This window comes from Odontesthes bonariensis, chromosome 13 (assembly GCF_027942865.1).
Source record: "Odontesthes bonariensis isolate fOdoBon6 chromosome 13, fOdoBon6.hap1, whole genome shotgun sequence".
NCBI lineage: Eukaryota > Metazoa > Chordata > Actinopteri > Atheriniformes > Atherinopsidae > Odontesthes > Odontesthes bonariensis.
Window position 1 is genome coordinate 16,075,396 of NC_134518.1, and position 18,644 is coordinate 16,094,039.

The 18,644-nt window shown below is 40.1% G+C and overlaps 1 protein-coding gene across 3 annotated transcripts in view; it reads left to right on the forward strand.

Annotated features, from left to right (window-relative positions):
* Positions 1 to 1,268: 1,268 nt before the first annotated feature.
* nlgn3a (neuroligin 3a) overlaps positions 1,269 to 18,644 on the forward strand; it is a 143,091-nt gene continuing 125,715 nt past the window's right edge. For all 3 annotated transcript variants that reach the window (XM_075481149.1, XM_075481150.1, XM_075481151.1), the window contains exon 1: positions 1,269 to 1,597. The gene's annotated coding sequence lies outside the window, so the exon portion shown is untranslated. The remainder of the gene's footprint in view (positions 1,598 to 18,644) is intronic.

The following is an 18,644-nucleotide window of genomic DNA, read 5'->3' on the forward strand; positions in this document are numbered from 1 at the left end:
CGTCATCGTCTTGCTGCCCCCCCCTTCTATGATTGGTTCCCAAACTCTGGCAAAAATAAGGGCGGTGGTTTCCAGGCTGCCTTTGCAGTGAGAATGAAATCACGCGCAAAGCAGCATGGGAATTCCCAGGCTAGTTTATTCCATACATAAGACATCTATTTAACCCCTTTTGGATACCTGCCAGCTCCCAAAGCTTTTTTCTTTTTTTTTTCTTGGATATTCCGAAAGTAAGACCATGATTATTTCTGCATAAAGAATCCCATGACTGTTTAAGGGAAATTGTGATGTGACCATAAATTATCCATCAGGTTGACATGTATTCCTTTTGCCACATTATTTACTGACTCGTTTATATAGAGAAGCTGATGATTGTTTATGAGTACTAGTTATTATTCAAAAGCAATTATATAATGATTTCTGTGGCTCTGGAGGAGCTCTCTCCAATGAGGAAATTGCTCTTATGTCATAGCAGTATGATGTATAACAGAAAGCCTGCATTACAAACTGGAAGCTGTAATAAAGATGTGGGCATTTATTCTGTAATACTATTAAGTCTAAAGGAAAGCATAGTCACATTAGGTGAGTGCTTCCAGTGTTTTGAGATCTTATGGGATTTAATTGATTTTAACCATTCCTCTCTAATCTGCCTCGTGCGAGTTCTCCAGCGTCACGGAGTCACAATCCTAAATAGGCTAATGTCAGTTACCAAGACTCATTTTTCAGTTTCTCTCCTAAATGGCCTTTTTTTTTAGTCGCAATTTCTCATATTGGCTCAGAAATATTAGAGGCTTAATAAATGCAGTGTAACTCCTTTAAGTTAATACTGTTGAGAAACGCACGATAAACCACAAAACGCAGGGTACTGTTACTTATTAGGCTTAACTCGCCCGCTCAGCAAGGAACTCGCCTCCTCCTCATTCATTAATTTTCTCCTGCCCCATCAAATTCCTCGTCCCTGCTCCAAACTGTCATATTTGTAAATAGCACATCAGGACTTAATCTTCGTTTCAAACTGGAGTTCCTCACAGGATCGGGCCATATGGCGCGACACGCTAAAGAATGAGCCATCAGAGTCATAAAATAGGGTTATTTTTGATGAGCCGTCAAGGAAGGCAGAGCAGATGGGCAGAGCATAGTTAGAAGGCATAAATCGTCTGCTCCTTTTCATGTGTGATGCGTGTGCCCTTGGTTACCTAGTAACTCTTCTCTCCATCTCCAGTTGGCGCTCCCGAATATATATTCACGCGGGACAGCGCGGCGCGCCCCCGCGAAGCTCGTGTTGAGCCCGAGAAGAGTCCATGCAAAAGCGTCAAAACGCACCAGGACTAGAAGGAGAGCTTCCCGCTGGGGAAAAAAAAAGAGAATAAAACAACGTAGGAGAAATCCACAATTATGACAGCAGAGAGAAGATAATGAAAGCCGTTATCGCTAAATTGGAAGGTCATCTTCGAAAAACATATAAGCAGTGCTCTGACTACTCGGATATTTGGAGTAGGCTGCAAACCCGACTGCAAGTGAAAATCCCGAGACGGTCAAACATTGTCCCGGCTTTTTATTTTCAGAAAGGCATGGGGGGGTTTACAACTCGACAAAGCAGGTGAGTCATTTTTCGATACTTTGGACTGCCTTCGCGATGAACGACTCGTAGGGTGCGGGGGAAACTGGCACATCTAAATTCTATGACTTCAGTTTTTTTTTTTTCCCTGCAAAGAATAAGAGTTTTAAATCGCATTGTAACATCGACGCAGCGCTGCAAGCCTGCAGTGACTTGGAACAGACACATCCGAGTCTTGTTTGAGATTGAGATGCATCTTTTACCCACTCCGGCAGAGCCTGTGCGGCTTGCTACAATACGCACTGCACTGCAAACGTCAACGCAGTGGATTAATGCTTGTGAGAAACGCTCAGGGCACTTGTTACTTGGGCATAAAGACATCTTGTGCGCGTACAGAGCAATGACGCGTGAGCTCCCCATTATTGCACTCCTTTTAAGGACAATTAAATAGACCGATGATTTGCTGCTGCTGAAGGAAATAAGGGAAATTAGGTGAAATTGAAGGCAGAGCGGTGCGTGTTAAGGCTTGATGTTTGAACGAAGCTTTGCCTCTATCTGAGATGAGGAGAAGCAGGATTGTCTATCACAGACAGACACACGGGGATGCCCATTTCCTATTCTTTTAAAGTTTTTTTTTCTCTCTGAGGTTTACGGATGAATAATTTTCTTGCTAATTTTAAGTCCCCAAGTGTACGACCACACGTTTCAACGAGGTGTGGCTGCTTTTTTTGAAGGCATATTTGCACTTTAAAGTGACTGAGTTAATTTAACAATGAATATGAGAAAATTATTCTTGAATTTAGCTCTTTTAGTTGAACTTTTTTTGATTTTTTTTGTTCAGTAATTAGATGCTCTAAAACAATAATGGTTGCTTCAAAGAAGAGTGAATTGATCGCTTTAATGATCCCACGGGCCCCATATAGGTCTGCACTTTGACAATGTGACATTCCTGGACACATGGCACACGCTCGGAAATAAGTGCTCTCATTGTGGTCAGTGGTAGAAAGAATAATTAACTGAGTTGAATTTCAAAGAGAGCAGAGAGAGGGAAAATGTCAAGCAAGAGTTGTCATGGTGATAAGTTGAATAAGCGATGCGTCCCTGAACCCTAAGAATTGTATTCGCCTTGTAGCGCTCTATTGATGAAAGGGGTTCTTAATTGGTGATAATAACACACTCACACACACACATATGAAATTCCTGTTTTTTGTTGCACACATTGTAAAACCCCCATACGAAATTTGATTAGAACCCTTTTACACTTTGTTTTGATTTGCAAGCAAATTGTGTTCATTTATATTGTATGTGGTTCCACAATATCATGAGAGGAATTATGCATGCTGCTGCTTGCTGCTTCTGCTTGTTAATTCTCTCTCTGGCCCACTTTGTAATTGTATTGCAGTCCAGCAAAGTGCTATTTTTCAATTTCCCTGCTGTTTTAATATCTACTCTTTGCTCTTTATCTGAAATTTTTGGATCTACTGAAGCTGCGTAACAATCACGGCAGCTTCGTTTACAACAAAAACTGTCAGCATGTGATCAGTGACAGGCACTAAGACTAACACACTCCCACATACATTTGACAGTGCAGCATTGAGTCAGTTGTTTACTCATGTGAGTCTCGGGGCTGCTCAAGAAAAGCTCCATGAGCCTCTCTGTCTGCTGCAAAGGTCAGAGAGGCTTCGTCCTGACCTGAAGTGTATACACCTGAGTATGTCTTGGCCCGACTTAACATGGATGAGCCACTCATTGGTGTGTGCCCCAGAGGCCTCTTGTTCTTTAGCCTTCGGTTTCTTTTGCTCTCGTTATTGCTCTCATATCCACCACATGGACAGAAGTGTGCAACTGTGCTCTTCTGTGTGTACGCTGAAGTGCATTGGCACATATATGAGGAAGGCTGTGGAAGGTTATTTGTGTTTTCTAATATTCTTCATAGTGTTTGATTTGTTGTCTCAAAGCAGCAGGGACTGAATAATTTCCCAAATGGTTACTTCTGACCTTCTGAAAATGTGTCCAATCGCTGTCTTTTGCTACAGCTGAAGAAAAGCTACTGTTGTCACAGCACTGTTTTCACAATTTGTTAAGTCACAGGCAGAATAAAAAAGAAGGCAGCAAATTAGACAAGACAGATCTTAGACACTCACTGTTTACAACAATCTATCTAAAAAGACTAAATAATTGCAAGAGCCGAGATTCATTTAAGATTTCTTTTTTTTTTATCTTTATTGCCCCTAAAAATGAGGTGAATCAGAGTCTCACAGATGTTTGATTGCATTACACAAGAGAACACTAAAAACAAATGAGGCAAGGAGGCTAAATCTGTTAAAACCAAGCCAAACTGTATCTTGACGAGCTGAGCACGAGGGCTGTTTGATTATATTGAAAATCTCAATAATGATTGTTTGGTCCAGTACTGAGATCCCAAGCAGCTATCATGATTACTCGCTTACTTTGGAAACATATGGCAGCACTTTTTAGAAGTCTGCTATTTGTTGCCCCTCTTTTGACTTCAAAGCGCACCCAAACAGATTAATTGATTTTACCTTTCTTATTGACCAAAGGCACTCTTTCCCTCGTCTTGGTTGAAGCTGAACCCAACCTGGCAGGGAGTCAGTTTGGGCTTTCAGTCAGGAGCAAAGACTCACCATTGTGAAGAAAAAAGGTGCGGTGAAACACCTTACAAATTAAGAGCATCATTGCAAAAGGAACTTCAACACATTAATTGCTTCATATCAATTATCTTGTTTTCTTAATCATTGAAAGCCAAAATCATAATTGAAAATCAAATTCAATTAATTGCACATTCGCTCTGAGCGCTTCAGTTGCCCTTCACAGACATGGATGCTCTGTGACTAATGGAGGAGGATCAACTTGTCTCTTCATATTTACTCATGAAGATGAGCTTTCATCATCATCAACTCACACCTTTTCTGACAGAATTGCAGAAGAATGATATTTTCACGTTAGTCTTATTCAGTTTAATAATGAATAAGACTCATTTGTTAAATCTGCAACGGAAAAGATGAGAATATTTGTGCAACTGACAAAGTGATTTTGGCCCCAGGCACTAAGATGTGCTTCAAGTCTACTGCACATAACATATTTAACAGAGATATTACATTGTCTGTGGCCCAAAAACATCTCCCATGACTAACAGGTTTCCCTGCCAAAGACCAATGTCTGCTTAGTAAACAAGATTCTTTTGGACATCGCCGTACTAACTACAAAGCAGATGTCACACAGTATGTCTCCACTCACTAACTGCCAAAAGTTATTCACTCTATTAATTATTTATTAATTAGGCCATCCACACTCGATAACACAAGGATGAAGCCCACTGAGTTCAAATCAGAGTCTTATACAAACAGGCGGCAGCAGTGGGGAACTATTTTGGATAGTTAACTTTCTTAAAGGAGCCATTTTAATATGAATCACTTGAAGATAAATTACAGTCATAATAGGGACAGAGACTGTGTCTCAGAGGCACAGCAATATTACGCTTACATTTACTTAGTTTAGGATAAATTTGAGCTTTTCTTTTTTCACGTCAAACTTCCTCGCAAAAAGAAAAATACATTTAGAAATGAAAAAAAAAAAAAAATTGTTCCTTTTTCTCTGCTTAGACCAAGAATTAATTGGCCAAGCCAGTGTGTGCACGTTGGTTTACATTCCCTAACTTTACATTGAGAAACAGTTTGCTCTCATTGTCACTGGGAAGTTATGACTGACTTAAGTTAGTGCAAGTGTCAGATGCTGTTGTTTTCTCAGTGAGATCAATTAATCAATCTATATGGCATCAATAGAATGAGGTTGATCAGATGTGTAAGTTCGTCTGGCTGGGATCAGCGGTTCATGCAACGTCGTCAATCCAATTCGATTCGACTGGTCAGGGTTAGGAGGCAGGGTAGGGGGTTAGTGGGCATGGCTTGTAAGTCAAATGAGAAATTACTTTGATGTGGGTGGAGCTAGTCAGGCTGAGCCCACAGTCAGCTGTTAGAACATCTGGAATGTCCGCCTCTGTTGTATTTTCAATGTGTAATGCACCATCTGCACTGTCACACCAGTTGTCGTGGTTTTTCTTCTTCTGCCAATTCATCCTGTTTTTTCAGGTCTGTCAGTTTCTGTCAGATTGTTTCATATTGGCTGTTCAGAGTAGAATCAGAATCCATGATATCACCCAATTATTTGGAGGTTTCTTCCTATTTACCATCTTTGCCATCTTCCACTACCAACATGCCAAGTGCTGCCAACGTCACTCCTGAGGCAAATTTCTCACAAACCACGTCCTTAAACTACTCACAAATCTTCTATGGTGACCTAACAACAATTGTGTGATAGTAAGCACAGCTCTGCTTTGTTCACAGGCTTGATGTACGTATTTCCCCATGATGAATACTGCAAATAGACTACTTTCCCCGGTGCACTGTAGAGTTACATCCTTAAACTCAGGTGCAGATGATATGTCCTTGCTGGCAGTTGAATGTGATGTTCGCAGTGTGTTCAAGCGCAATTTTTTAACCAGAAGCTGGCAATACGAGGTGAACCGGCAGTGTGTCCTTTTCTATGCTGGTTCCTATCATCTCATTGGTTTATAAGAGCTCACACATTTTCTTAATTTCCCTTTACATGTCCATTCACACTGGTTTAATTATGTAATAATCACTCACTTTTTAAATTTGATTTAGCCACTGCAGTTAATGTGTATGCATTAAATTAATAAATTAATAAACATGATCAACATGTTTAGGGCCAGTATAAAGAAATAAATGTCTTTAAATACGACACTTCATTTTGTCAGCCTTTTGCCTTTGAAATTTCCCGGTGCCACTCTTACTTCTACGTTGATTAGTGATACCAGAAGTTCTTGACATGACGGTATGCTACATCACGGCAGTGAGACTGGGTTCATAAACAGATTATGAGAAACAAGTGTCTTCTAAATATGAACTCATGCCACTCACCAGCTCACTTTTAAAATATCTGTCAAAAAGCGTTACAGACAAATCTGAACTGAACAAAAAGAAACAGCCTTTCTTTTCTGACTTACTGAGACTGACAATGGTGGAACCCTGCCTGTTTGTTTTCAAAAAGTATGTCTTAATCCACATCATTCAAAATAGCATTTTTTATAACTTAATCCACCCTGAGAATATAGAAGCAAGTGACAGGGAGTCAACAATTTTTAATTCCAGGGATGACTGTTAATGTCCAGGTAAAGTTGTTGCGAGTGTGCCTTTTCCCCTGCCACTTTCCACAGCTTCTTATCCAACTTAGCAATCACTAAGCCCCTTTCTCTCCTAATTTCTTAACATGGAGTAAGTATTGTGTGGGTCTAGCAGGACACAGAGACAAGGGGCCAGCTAATTCATGGGGTAAATTAGTGGAGATAAGGCCTGAGTCAGTACCTCCAGCCTACGATAGATCCCCTGGGGCAGGCTCTTAAGGAGCTTAGTAAAAGCCTGTCGTATGAAGACATGACATGGAGCTGGCTAAATGGGCTACGTCGGAGTGTCTTCCATCAACCTAATATTTATATATGGGTCACTGTCGTTCAAGCTTTAATCCCATTCAATTTATTCAGTCTTGGTTATTAATTCAGAGTTTTTAGGAAAATACAGCACCATGAGTGGGAAAGGTGAAAGAGGATGTATACGAGTCACTAATGTAGTTGTGCATCAAACCGACGCAACACTTAGGCCCACTCATAAGACTATGTTGTATTAAAGTCTGAATCTATGCTACCAAATCAATAATGAATGCTGGTTTACCCGTAGTAAAAGAACAAGGAAGAACTCCTCCTGAGTCACTGGGTCACATTCACTGGGGAAACAATTAGAGGCTTCTTTGCGCTTCACACTGCTGCTGCGTTTTTTTCTTCCTCTTCTTTCAGCTTCACGCATTTCCCTTAATTTTTCTCAAGGGTCCAGCTGCATGTCTGTTCCACTGTTGAGAAATTACAGACACCGGCCGCAAAGTCTTTTCTAGGCGGAACAACAAAAAGGCCGCGTCAGGTCCATGTGATATATGCTGGGCCATGTGAAGTGGAAAGCAAAATGACGGATAGGACACCAGACTTCGGGTGTGAGTTAACCTCATAATGCTGACAGATTACAGATTTAAATATTTCAAATCTCACAGAGCACATGCTGCTAGTGATGAAGAGAGTGGAAATGACTGCAGTAATGCGCGAGATTAATAGAGATCCTTCCTCTCTCTCTCTCCCATGCACACATACAGTAAAACACGCAAACTTTCCACAGCTACTTGTTGGCCATCATGTTCTCACACAATCCTGCTCCACAAGTACTCTTGAATTACAGTTGCTTTATGTTCCTCTGCATAGTTTCTCATTAATCTTGTTCTGTTCTTGCTGTTGCCAGCCTCGCTCTCACAAAAATACAGTTCTTTGTTACCCCGGCTAAATATTTGATTTATTTTTTTTTGGTTTTTTATTTTTCAGATTTTCTTTTAGCCAAATCTATGTTGGCATTGAGTCCTTCATCATGTTGCTTCATCCTTTTTTGCTCAATACAAGTTGTACATAATGCAGAAGCATTTATTTAAAAAAAAAAAAAAACATAAGCAGACTTGTCTACTCACTTTTCTCTTTTGCTGGTTTAAAAAAACCCCAGCAAAAGAGCTGATTTAAAAGCACACAGAGAGGACATTAGGCACAGGTTTGATTTGTTAAAAGCTCCATTTCTTATTTAGCTTTTGGTTTTCTATTCCACTATTTTGACCACAAAGAGTCTTTCTTTTTAGTTTTTTGCCAGAATTGTAGAAATACGTCATCTTAAATGTGTTACTTTCTTGCTTCTTTTTTCTTCACTGCAGTGTTACAGAATGAAAAACATAGTGCCTGTTAATACTGTTTCAAAATCTTCATATCACAGCAATCTCATTCTCAAATTGGAGAAAGATTTTTCATGTTTCAATTTTTAAAACCTCAGATGTAATTTATGCGTAATAGTAGAATATATGATCCCCTCAGGTTATTAAACCCACAAAATTGTCAACAACATCACTGAAGACATGTCCTTGGTGTCTTTAGCTGTGGCTGTTTTTCTGCCTTTCCTCCCACACTTCATATTAGGCTCGATGGAGACTCTGAACTGCCTGTTGGTACGCTATGAACAAGAGTGGATTTGTGTGTATGTGTGCTAAAATTTTGATGGGTACGCATAGTATTCTAGTCTAGTCGATGTGTCCAGCAATATTTGAAAGCTTATTGTCACAGATGTGACTTAGAGGCTAGAGGAATGGTTTGGGTTGAGGAGGTCAGTGGTTTATTTCCCACAAAAATGTGGCGAATGATCAGTTCTTCTTCGGTGGAAATGGCTGAAGTGCTCTTGAGCAAGGCTATTGAAACCCACTGATTACTCCACGGGTGCTGTAACTATGTCTGCCCCCTTCTTTGGGTGTGTGTTCATTCTCTCCAGTGTGTTTTCCTAAATTGCTCATTGTTCCTCATGTGTGTTCGTGACTTACAGATGGGCTAAATGCAGGGGTCAAACTCCTGTATGTGTAAAGCATACAGGCAAATAAAGAGGATTTTCCCTAAGCAAAGTGTTTATAGCGCAGAAGCTTTTTGGATTTGCCTTCATGGCACTGAAACCGCTTTACCTTTATACCTTGCTCTAACCAACATTAGTGCTGGTTTATTTTAGTGCCTACATGTAAACCTGCTCCTGACTGTTGTCTATTTATATCTCTTGCCAGCTTGGCAAAGCTTCCTGATAGCCTTTGAGAACAGAGACATTTCTCCATCTCGCTCTGGGTCCATCTGTGCCCATATTCCTCCCAAAAGGAACCATCCTCCACAATTATAGCCCTCTTTCAGTGATACCATCATCATGCCATCATTCTCTGTAAGAACAGGCTCCAGGAAATTGACTTGATATTAATCTGACAAAATTACCAAGAAAGGAAATTAGACTGGGGGATTTTCTCATGCATTGATTGTGTTTTCAAGGCAAGATGCACAATTTTCAGGGTTTAAGTAGTAAGACATTTAAACATTTAAACCCTTTTGTGAGATGATATGAACATATAAAAGGTAGAAATAGGGTTGAAAAAAAGAAAGAGTTTTTTTTACCTATTATGCTCGCTGTGATTTTCTGCAGCTCATCACAACGACACAGATCCAGATTCACCTGAAAATCTGGGTCATTACAGAAATAGCCTTGTGACTTACTCTCCCAAGATGGCAGTTCTTGATGAATTGGTGGTTCTAGGTCACTATAACAGTTGTTTTAGGGGGGGAAAGGTGAGGCTGAAGGAAGGAGCTCAAGATTTGGATGTTTTTTGATTTAGGGTTTTGGGATTAGAAAAAAAAAAGTTTTCCATGTTGGGAATTCGGTGGCGTGGGCGAACACAGTAGACTGGAGGGACCCTCTAGTGGTCCTTTGTGATCCTTTAAGTAGCACAGATTTAAGGGTTTTGCAAAAAACACTACAAATTATGTGTTCCAAAAGCTCATAATCGCATATTATTTGTAGAAAGCTGTAACTTTGTGGGACGCTATTTAAACCCACCATGTTTTCATGAGCTTAAAGTCACATGTTTGAAACCTAAAGCTTCATGATTTTTTTTCCCTGTTTCCTGTGTAAATCCGGAAAGTCAGACATGCAGTTTGTCTCTTGAGTCATTACAACAGGAAGGCATATTTGAAACAAGCGACTTTCAGACTTGTAGTATTTCTTGAAGTCCCATTGCCCCAGGCCCTCAGTGAATTTCAACACTGTTTAAGTGCAGGTGTTGAATGACATAATAATGGTAGGCAGTTCAGTCCAGAAGCTGAGGAGTGAAATGATACTGCTGGATAGGAATGGTTCTCAGAGAGTAGCAGGAATGGAGAGGGGATCATTGAGGATAAGATCAAGGACAGAAGGAAGAGGTGAGATTGAAAAGAAACAAGAGGAAAATGGTTGGGGTAAAGAAAGGTAAGCTCGATAAGCCTTTTTACAACTGGGTTCTTGGCTGAAGAAAGCCAGTCAAACAAACAAAAAGAAAAAAAGCTGCCAGCTTTATTTTATTCATGCTGTGGACAACCACAGCTTTACTATCTATTTTTTAAACCAATACCCAAACAACAAGTAGAATACAAATGCTACTGAGATGTATCCTGGAGTTTTTCTGCACCCCCTCTTTTATGTGCAGATTGATTGAAGTAGATCTACATGCCACATTGAAATTTACTAAATGATTCAACGTTTTTTTTTTTTTTGACACCCCAGAATTCGCTAGCATTCTCTTCTCTTATTCTCTTTAATCATGTCCTTTGAATCCCAACCTGCTTCACCCAAGTTTAGCACATCTAAAATTCTACAGAAGCTTCTAACTCCAAAACAAACATTTATTGTTGAAGCTGTTTGGTTGCCTGGCACCCGGTAATATGTTCACTAATGGGTTGTTGAATTGAGTTATTTGCCACTGCTGCTGAATAATAACAGTTCACCAGGATATTAATTTTACATTCTTTGAGCCTCTTCTCAAAGACCAAGCTTTCTCCAAAGTCTCAGATGAATTACTTGAATTAAGTTTAAATTTTGTGTGTTTTAAAGGCCAAAAGGCATCTCGGGAGCACTACCATACTCCTACACCTTATCCTACTTGATTGGATGTCGAAAAAATAGCTATAGGAAAGTCACAAACCAGCTTACGCACACACACACACTAACACACCGCACCCGAAGACTCCTCAGGGTTGATTCTAATGATACCCATGTGATTTATGCAGCAGATCTGCGATCAGTGTGTAAAAAAAGAACTCCAGAACTGACCTAATAAGCCACGTCTTTGCCTTTGTTTCCCACCGTGCTTTTTGAAAGAAGCACCAATGAGGAAACCTTATCGCAAAGGACGTTGGAAATGTGACATATTTCCTCAGGCATAATTGTTCTTTGTGTCTCTGTGGCCTACATTGCCTTCAGACGGATGCTTTGCTGCACACGAATGACGAACAGCTGCATCACACGTAAAGGTCTTTTTAGTCAAATCCATTAGCAAAGGTTCAGAAGAGAAAACTTGAGAGCAGAATATCCTCCTCTTTGCATTTATTTGTTCGGCACACTGTGAAAGGACTTGACAAATTGTGTTAAATTAAAATTCTCAGTTTCTCTTTTCATCTGAAACTTGTACCCCATACCCATGCAAAAACAAAATGCTGCTAAAGATAAAAAGTGACCAAAACAATAGAGTGTGGATATAGTTGTGAAAGGCTCACAGTGGATATTTATGTAATCTTGGGGCACCAGAGCTGACTCGAACCAGACTCAGAGCTGCTGTTGCAGAGAGATCCCAAGGACAGTTGCACATTTTCTAAATCCCTGGTAGACACAGAAAGTTAAGACAAGCAGTGTTGCTATAAAACAAAGCCCGACCCATTTATCTGAACATCCCACACAACCCCTGGCCCAGATTTACCGCCCTGAGTATCCATGGCTCCCAAATCTTCTGGCAGGCACCGCTTCAAATATTGATAGGAAAAATGAGAATTCCGCAGAGGATTTCGTAGCTTAAAGGACCAGCTTCCCAAAACATGAGATGCCCCTGAAAGAGTATGATATAAAACCTTATGTGTTATAATCACATTGTAAATTGGAATGAATTATTCTTTTTTTTTAATCTTTTTTTTTTTGTTGTTGCTGCTCTTTCCCTGAACTTGTCTTGCTAGTATCTTGTGCTTTGTGGTGTTAAGGGTTTATAGATTGCTTGACAAAGCCAGGTCTTTGATGAGCATTTGTACCCTCTGGAGACAGAACGCAGCCGCTATTCCATTAAGAAAGAAATGCCTGCTTGAAAACAAATAAAAACAGGGCCTCTCTCATTATTATATCTAAAGCACTTAATCCTGCACAGAGGCGAGTCTGCTCTCATGTTGTGTATATCACATATGGATTTCTCTCCTGCAGTACGTTTGCATACCACGTTGTCAATGCTGACCTCTGGAGGTAGAGGGCAATCTTTGCCATCATGTAGCTGCTTAGGTTATCCTAAGGGAGCAGATAAAACAAAGTGACTTCAGGACTTATGGATTAAGTGGTGAAAGAGGTCCAGCACTGAGATAGAAAAGAGCATTAGTTGTCATGACAAATGCTCTCATTCCTGGAAACCTAAAGAAATTACGTTTTTGCAATGTCATGCAAGTGAGCTTTAAATTAAAGCTGGATTTCATTCTTGTTGAGTGAAAATCTTGATTTATCCCTCGGTTTTTCTTTTTATCGCCGGCTCACAAACATACACACAGACCATAAAACCTACACACACAATTTTTTTCATGCCAGTCAGAGTTGCAGTTCACCACAGGGGTAAATATTTGTAATAGGTGATGTGTCATTTTAGTTCAAATGCCTTTGCTTTCAGCATCTATGAAAATTGCAGCAAGCCCTTGTTGTCACATGAAATTTTACAGCAGGCGTAGAGGCGTTTTTATTGTTTTGCTTGCTTCTTGCAGAAGCTTCAAGGCTCTTGCGCTAGAAAACAACAATAGCCTTGTTTTTTTTCTCTCTCTACATTCTTGCCTTGTTGAAGGAACATTTAAAGAAGAAAAAATAAAAACTCTTCCCTGGTTGAACCCCAGCACTCGTATCTGCACTGTGAAGACGCAAAGGAATAGTTCTCAAAGTGTCACCGTTTAGGACATGGCTTGGATGTCAGCGCTTAAATGAATAAATGATGTGCCCGCAAGTCTCATTTGTAGAAGGAGAATGAACATAGGAGTGCTGTTTATTCATTTTTCTTACAAAAATATTAAGAGGGACATTGAAAAGAGGCAGATGAAAGAGATTGTTTTATACAAGGAAAGAAATTGATTGGGAAATGCTGCATTGTGCGTGTGTTGTTACAGTATCTTCAGTCATCGCTTTGGGCTTCTTTGGTGCAAAGTTGGCACGGAATAGGAAGGCAGATTCAATAGTAGCTTACAGTGTGTGGTGTGTGCAGTTTTTGAGGAAGTGCAGACAACTCCAGGCCAAATTTGCCCACAGTGTTTGGACATGGCCTACTTCTAAATGTGCAGTCATTAATATGGTCCTCTATTCTGCTTTAAGTACACAAGTGGGATTTAAATTCATATCCAGAGTTCCATGCAGAGCATCTGTTCTCTGTCTTTTCACTCCATTAAATTCAGAGCAGGGCTAAAATGTATGACATGGATAAAATACTATGAATTGCAGAAATTGTTGAGATTGTATATGTACTGTATACAACCTCGAGTACCCTCAGTGTCTAAGGACATGCGTGTTTGGTACCAAAGTGGCTTGCTCTTGCCTTATGGACCTTGTATTGCCAGTGTGTGCTTGAATAATGTCCTGCAGGAGACACTCTAAGTGCAATGTCTAGGACACAGGCGTCAGCATTAATATTAGGGCAACCTCACCTCTCCTCGTCTCTCCTCTATGTGCATTGGCATGGGGATGTTAAGCATTAAAACGCATGAGTTACAGCCATAGCGTTAGCTCACTGTCAGGGGACACAGACGTGTTTCTGGTATCACATTGGCATCAGTCAAAAGCCAGAAAAGAGTAAATGAAGACTATGTGTTTTCAGCGAATCCCTGAATGCTGTTTGGGATCTCACCAAATGATAGTACAGTGAATTGCGATGCAACACTTGTCACAAACTGTCATGACCTTAAGGCAGCTCTCCCGTTTGATCTGGGATAGCTGCCACGCTATCATAGAGGTAGGTATGACTGAGTGTTCTGTATCACAGTTAATGGATCTGTGCATTTTCCAAAGACGGGTGGGGGAGACCAACCAGTAACAAAGGATGCATTACCTAATAGATTTGGCAGAAATACAGAGTTCAGGGTGGTCTGATAAAGCTGGGTTACAGTACTTTAATCAATCACTAAGAACACGGGCCAATTTAGGAAGAAGGCTGACATTCAAGATAGGCTTTCAGACAGGATTAGAAATAGCGAATGAAGAGTAAACATACCTGCCAGGACCAGCTGAATGGACTATTGTCAGAGGACAGTGTTCCCTCCTCCATGTGTGATATTGAAGCATGTCACTGCCTCAAACCACCACCTCCAACCAAACTCACCCCTGTCTGTATTTGATAAGTAACATTCTGCCTACCCTTGTCTTTTTGTTTTTCAGCAAATGCACGAGTGCCAGCAAAAAGACAGCGATGGTCATCTCTGTTTTTTACTCTCACTTCTTCAAGAAAGGGCGCTCTCATTTGAATTGTCCCTCTGAGCTCATCCTTACATGGATTCTCAGGAGTGACTAATAATATTTAGAATGTCAAAGTGAACAGGCAACCAGCAGAGCAAGGCTTCCACTTTAATAAACAGATAACTAGGTTAGGCTTTGGAAGAAAGAAAATGCTTTTTCTAATCCCACCATGTCTTCCTCAAAACCCTTTTTACTAAATGGTCACTGAGACCTTGGTTGTATTTTAGAGTAGATTTCAATCCTTTAAATTTTGAGACAAATTGAGCTAGTTTCCAAATTTTGATTGCCTCCGGAAGGAAAAATACAACCCCAGCCCCAATGCCTGTGCAGGATCAATGGGTAAAATGGTCAAGGATTGTGATGGTGCTGGATAAGGGGATGGTTCAGCTGTGGTGATTGATATCTCTCCAGTAATCCCTTTCCATCTCCTCTAAATCCACCTGGCTCTGAATGAGCTCGTAATGTGATGAATTAAGATTTAAATGCTCAAATATATTTACATATCCAAATGCAGATGGTTTATTATTGAAGTGAGGTAAAAGCAGTCAGGATTTATTCATATATTTTGCAGGTTTTAATTTACATTCTTCTGTATTCAGACTCTCCTTGTGCTGCAAGCACAAAGCATCTTCTTTTGACCTTCTTATGATCTTATTGCTTTCCCCAGCAAAGTAGGCTTTTTCTGAAATGTCAAAGATTGTATGGTAAATTGTCCTTTCGAATATTAAAGTGCGATTAATTTCTTAAACACCCCTTATTAATGACTGATTGAGGCCATGCAGCGCAGTGAGCATTTGTTTGGGCTTTGTTTACGCTGAAGATGAAGGTCAGCCCCTCATTAGTGCAGCAGCATCTTTTTTGATGTTTAGATATACATAGTAATCAAGTGTGGGTTACATTGGTAGCTACTGTTGACCTTTAGTTAAAAGCACATCAAAGTCTGGTTCTTTCAAAACTTAATTATCCTTCAGTATAACTCCTGGTCTCATGTACAGTGGACAGAGCTCATTTAATCAGCTATCATTAAGTTACAGTAATCCTGTATGCGCCCTGTGTAATTTGGCGCACATCATCACATTCATGGGCCCATTATGCCTCTACGTGTACTTTGTAACATGTACATATATTCATTGTGTACAACTGTAATGTTGCTGTGGGTTTTGCCGTCTAAGAATCATTCCTGTACATCTTGGCTTTGAGCTTTGTATCCAGAAATGCTGCTTGTCACACAACAACACACTCTGGCACCTCTCACTTCTCTGCAACTAGGCATTTGCATGTCAATAACATCATTCTACCTCTGTGCTTTTGGCATTTGTGAATCCCCTGCAAGAAAGCCAAGTAGCGGAGGTCTTTGAAAGGAAAACCTCAGAAAGATGCTTTGTGCTTCTTGGCGTTCGTGGACATGTGATTTTCTCAAAACTGATCATCAGTCAAAATTAAATTCTCTGTGGCGTATGATTTAGGCCCGTTTAAAAAGATAGAAGTAATAAAAGGTGACAGTATTACTAAAGTGCTGCATGTGAGTACTGGTTTTGATCCTCTTAGGTCTGAACTATATAAATGATTTATTTACTTACAGTAAGTCCGAAGTCTAAAACCATAATTTACCTGAATAGAGAAAATTCTCTCAGCTAGCACATTACTGCAGGAAATGCTAAGGCACCTGCGTTATTAGGCCATTAATTTCACAAGCAGCATCTGGGTCGTGTCCCTGCTTCCTATGTATGATTCTGTGAGCCCTTTCAAATCAAATGCTAAAGCTGATCTTTCTGTTTTCACAAAGGACTGCAGCCTATTTACCTTGAATTAAAGCTGTTATTTAGCTCATTAGGCCATGGAAAGACTCATCTTCTCAGCTAACGTACAGCATTTGTTGTGTATCTGTGTGCATGCATATGCACATGCACAAAGCTATTACATTTTACAGAGAAGCCCCAAGAGCCTTTACTTTGTTGTAAAAAAATGTAATTAATTTCATATTCTTCTGGACAAGTTGATCTGAATTTTTAATCTGTGTCTGAAGAAAACATAATTCAAAATGCATTGGATGAAAGTAGTGAATTACATGCACTCAGCACATGTCTCCTCTGCTTTATGAAATGGCGCACTGAAGTCTCTTTCACAGGATGATCAGCCCTTCAAAAACCTCCCACTGAATGGCTTCTAAAAGTCCTGTTTGTGTTTTAGTCTTGTCAGTGGATCGCTGCGTCATATCCAAGAATTTGTTTTCACTGTCTCTGCCAGGAAATGTCAACCAGTTGGTATATATTACTACATAGTAAATTGCCAACTTTGTGTAATTTTAAGATGCGTACAGCATGCAATTTATTTCAAATCACCTTATCATTAGGACTGCTCTTTTTCTTTGCCAAATGGAGCTGTTTTTCCATGCAAATCAGTGGTTAGCAGAGGGAGATATTCTAAATGCACATGTATTTGATACTAGCTTTACTATTTCTTTCTCAGGCCAACAATTGCAAGGTTACTTTAACCCAGAGAAGAAAAGTCAATGCTAGCCATATGAGCTGATTTTATAATGAGGTGTCAATGAACTCGGAACCATAACTGTGAGGGATCAACTCCCTGCTGTAATTACCAGTCAGACCTCAATTAACTCGCAGCAAAAAGTTAATCTCTATATGTTTGTTAAGTTTTGATAGCTGCTTTAAGAAAAATGTCCCACCACTCCCATGCACTAATGCCCCTGTTGATTTGCTTCGATCAATGCTCAATGCTCTGCATGCCGTCTCATACATTACTTGAAGTGACAAATTTTAAGCATTCAGTACTGAGTTTAGATTAAAAAGTAACCAATTTATCCCAGTTGATACCTTCAAAAATATAATCAGTCAGTGTGAACGTACGGCAGATATGTTTCTAACTGCCATTGAGCTCCATTAAAAACATCATTTAGACCAAAGCACGCTGCAGGACTATACAGCAGTTCACATTTCAGGTTACTGTCACAAACTCTGATATACATGAAACACATAATGCTAAGCCACCACCGTTCAGTTTTTTTGCACTTGCCTGAATTTTATTAGAGGAGCATCCCAGAAGGCTGAAAATCCATCCTCCTTTCCACTGTAAGCCAAAAATTGATGTTTGTGCTGCCATGTTATACGTGCTGTCCTCACAGTTGAGCAGATGAGAGGAGCTGCTTGAAATATCTGCCGAATTCTCCTTGGTGTGCTCGAGCGTATCTTACTAAGTGGAATCAAATAAGTTTCTTCTTTACATAAAGTAGGAAGATTTGAACAGCAACTCGAATAAACAATGTAGAGGAAAGTTTCTATTAGTAATGCTCAGAATATGTTCATTAGTCAACATGCTAATGTATCATGGCAATGTCCTCATCAATATTTCTGATTTCAGCCATTATACCACTGATGTATGCTACATCTACTTACAGCTCACTGTGTGAACCACATATCACTTGGGTTCATTTCATTTGAGAGGGCATAACTCGTGTATAAATGGAATTGACAATTGCTACATTTCACCATGATGACTGTGCTAGCTGCAAAAGAATCTTTGAGAATATTTACTCTAACCTCACCTAATAAATTCTTCAACAAAGGAGACAACCCCCTAAAGATCGTCCACTGTTTGTTAGCTATAGCCATCAGCACTGACGAAATATTCTCCAACCAGTTAAAAATGGGTTGGTTGTCCATTCCTTTCATTGAGTTTGCCAAGATGGTGAGCACAGAATGGGAGTAGTGAAGGTCAAGACCTGCTTAGAGACTGTGGAATAACTAAGTAGATAAATATCCATCCATTTTCTATACCGCTGAATCCGTCGGTCGGGTTGCGGATGGGCTGGAGCCTATCCCAGTGGTCTATGGGCAAGAGGCAGGGTACACCCTGGACAGGGCCTGTGATGGCCAGTCCATCACAGG